The sequence below is a fragment of the Aplysia californica genome, unplaced genomic scaffold (assembly GCF_000002075.1).
Source record: "Aplysia californica isolate F4 #8 unplaced genomic scaffold, AplCal3.0 scaffold00105, whole genome shotgun sequence".
Lineage (NCBI taxonomy): Eukaryota > Metazoa > Mollusca > Gastropoda > Aplysiida > Aplysiidae > Aplysia > Aplysia californica.
The window spans coordinates 426,225-429,637 of NW_004797375.1; the positions used below are offsets into that span (position 1 = coordinate 426,225).

Below are 3,413 nucleotides of genomic sequence, written 5' to 3' on the forward strand. Positions count from 1 at the left end.
CCCCCCAGAAAAAACCCCATCTCCCCTCAACACCCTGTTGTAAAAGAGGACAGGATAACTGAGTAGTAATTTATTAAGTAAGAAAGCAAGTACATGTAAGTAAGCAAGTACAATGTATTTCAATTTCAAGTTGACCAACAAGAAAGTTGGTAACAGAAGACAACCTGATAAAAAAGGGTGCCAAAAGTGAACAAGTGTTACACAAACTGTCGCCTCAAAGTACACGAAACGCGAAGTCCGGTTCAGATCAATTCTTAGTGGCGATAATGCCTGAACATTTAGTTTGTGTACTATATATCTATCGTATATCCTCGAAACAGTGCTGGATAAAAATGGGTACATAAGTGTAAAAACCTGTATCCTCTATACAAAACTAACATAATGAATAGAGCGCTTTGAACCTACATAAAGAAATTCACGCAAAACGACAAAGCGAAAATAATGTAAACGACGAGTCTCCATAACTACCAACAATAGCATCAGCAATAGCAGTCACAAAACACTCATCATCATCATCATCATCATCATCATCATCATCATCATCATCATCATCATCATCATCATCATCATCATCATCATCATCATCATCGTGAGCAGTAGCAACATTAATAGTAGAATCAAAGTTAGAAGCAACAGTAATGAGAGCAGAGACATTGTCATCGTCCTCATTATCCACATTTTCACCCCTACCATCACTAACTTTAGAATATGACTAAATGTAATCTTAAACAAAAGATACATTCGAAATTAATAATAGATAGCATTAAATTGATAAATCAAGATAATGAATATCTGAAAGAAATCTTATGAAGAAAAACGTTAAAAAAGTATTAGGGTAACAAAGACGATGGTGGTGCTGGCGACAACTTACCTTCCAAACTCACAATATTATGGAATAGTCCATATCAGAATGCGACTTCTGACCACTACTTAGAATAAAACTAAAAACCGAAAGCAAATGCCTTACTGTCATAACAACTATGACTGACATAGGTGTAAAAGCTGTTACTATATTATTGACCTGGGCAACGTCATTAACTTCTCCGAAGAAACTGCGTTTACCAAATTATTCAGACCTTTGGCCGCAAAAAAATAACAAAGACATCAAAATACGAGTTATTCCCGAGTCGGCTCGTAAATAGGATCGCAGGGACAGAATAATCTGACATGTTTGCCTCAGTGCACAGATCCGCCCACATTAACTCACTTGCCGTTCTCTGGTTCCAGTCAGTCACCTTTGTCGCCCGCAGCCAGCTGGATTGGGTATGAGATTTCCCCACAACAGTATCAGCGCAGAGTAAGCCGCGGGTACAGTATGCTGGCACAGCAGGGAGGGGGGCAGTTTTTGTATCGGGCGAGGTTGTACTGGAATGACTCCCGGTATGGTCATTCCACGATAACTAAAGGAACAAATCATAGGCAATACCTTCTTACACTGATAACGCTCTAAAACTTAAAACAACGATGATGATGATGTAACATTTATTAAGTCCACGCATGTTTCCCCTCTGTCTATCTATTTTATTAATACTTATGATGAGCGATAATGAGCGATAGTGATAGATCTCTCTCTGATTATCACAAAGGAGATTGGCCTTTACATCGGGGTAGAAGTAACAAGGATTGAGTTTAATTGAGCACGATTCCGGCGTAGAAAAATTTCCTGCCTGTGGGGCATTTAAAGCTATTTAATGTTTCATTTTCACACGCAGATGTAAGCCGCTACTACTACTAGAAGATCTATAAAAATTATATAAATATTATTATGATCAGGGGCGGCTCGTGGGGCTAAAAAGTGGACGTGCACAATTAAGCTATCGCATGCTGAAGATACTCAAGGGCATAGTAAATGAGACGGTGCATAATTGTAGAATCTTTGTGTTGGTGAGGGAGGACCTCGTGCTTCTATTTTCATTCTTTTTACTTGTCGCTTTAATTTCTAGTACTAAATTTGTTTGTTAGCTAAACATCAATTTCGTTCATCCTGTATTGGAACTGAACACTCTAGTAGTAACTTTCACTTCCCCACTACAAAACCCTTCAAAGGCACAACTCATAGAACAGTCACGTTCACCTCCCTCAGGTTCACGGTCACAGAGTCACTTAAAATAGTGGCAAGACAGACAATGGACCAATCACAATTCACTTGAGCACTCCGCTGGATTGCTCCGGGGTTCACATAAATTGGCAAAGAATAGCATACGGTCTAACGCGTTTATTTTTAGACTGCCTACTGTTGGCTATGTTTCGGCACTATTCGGCAGGAGCACATTTGAGATGTACCGTCTTATTAATATTAATGTACAGCCAAACTCGCTACGAGTGTCGTCATCGCTTGGGTTATCCCAAAGAGCGATTTATAGGTCAGGTTATCCTATTATATTAAGCTAAAGCGCGTTGACTTTGGCATGGCATAGTAGATGTTCTACGGCCCATAGACACAGAAATGATAGTTATGGCGCCAGCGAGGACGTTGTTTTGATATAATATTTAGCTAGTGTTTGTTTCTGACTTCTTTTATTTGGGTGTTTTACGTAATAGAACATTTTAAAAAATGTGGGCGGCACTGCACGAGCGTGCTCTATGGACGCTCTGATGATGATATGATGTCACATGTTATATTTAGACCACTACTTACTAACTATTCCTTTTCCCTTTCTTTGGTTTGTCCGATATATTATTTTTCTAACACGCACCATTACGCATCATGATGTAAGTATACTAATAATTTTGTTTCCCTGGTGTGGTTATTATTATTTTTCCATCGACCTGACGAAACCCTCAGGGCGTTTAAGTGCTATAAATTTTGTAATTCTAATTAAGGTCTCCAACAATTTTTTTTGGCTTTTTTTTATTCGAGCTGTCAACAAAGATGATGATGATAATGATGATGCTGATGATGATGCCCCTTGGCCTGGCTCGCTCTTAGTTACTTCCGTTTAGTCTGTAACCAGACGTAATCTTAAGACCCTCTTTTTAGGCCCATTTCCCTGCAAATATACAGCGCTCATTTAGCTTTTTTCTAAGTTCCCAAAAGAGGTGAAACGTTGAGCTGTGCCTATTAAACAAATTTTTAACATGTTATATTGTTATGATATTATTTTCTGAAATTCAAACAAGATTCTCCCTCCTACTCTGCTTTCCAAACAATGATGACCATGATCATGATGATGTTCTGTTTTGTTTTTTTGTTCCCTAAATTTGGGCCTGGCGGACTCCATGAAGAAATCTTCGAGCGAGAGCGAGGCTCTTTTGATGATGATGATGATGATGATGATGATGATGATGCTGATGATGATGATGATGATGATGATGATAATGATGATGATGATGGTGATGATGATGATAGTCCTCATTATCAACATCATAACAGCATTCATAATGATAAAAAAATAATAATGAAAATAAAAATT

General features: G+C 38.3%; 1 protein-coding gene across 1 annotated transcript in view; it reads right to left on the bottom strand.

Moving 5' to 3' along the window:
- LOC101853688 overlaps positions 1–1,165 on the bottom strand; it is a gene marked incomplete at its 3' end in the record, with an annotated part of 99,749 nt that extends 98,584 nt beyond the window's left edge. Inside the window, 1 exon segment of the mRNA XM_013080911.1 lies at positions 872–1,165.
- Positions 1,166–3,413: the final 2,248 nt, after the last annotated feature.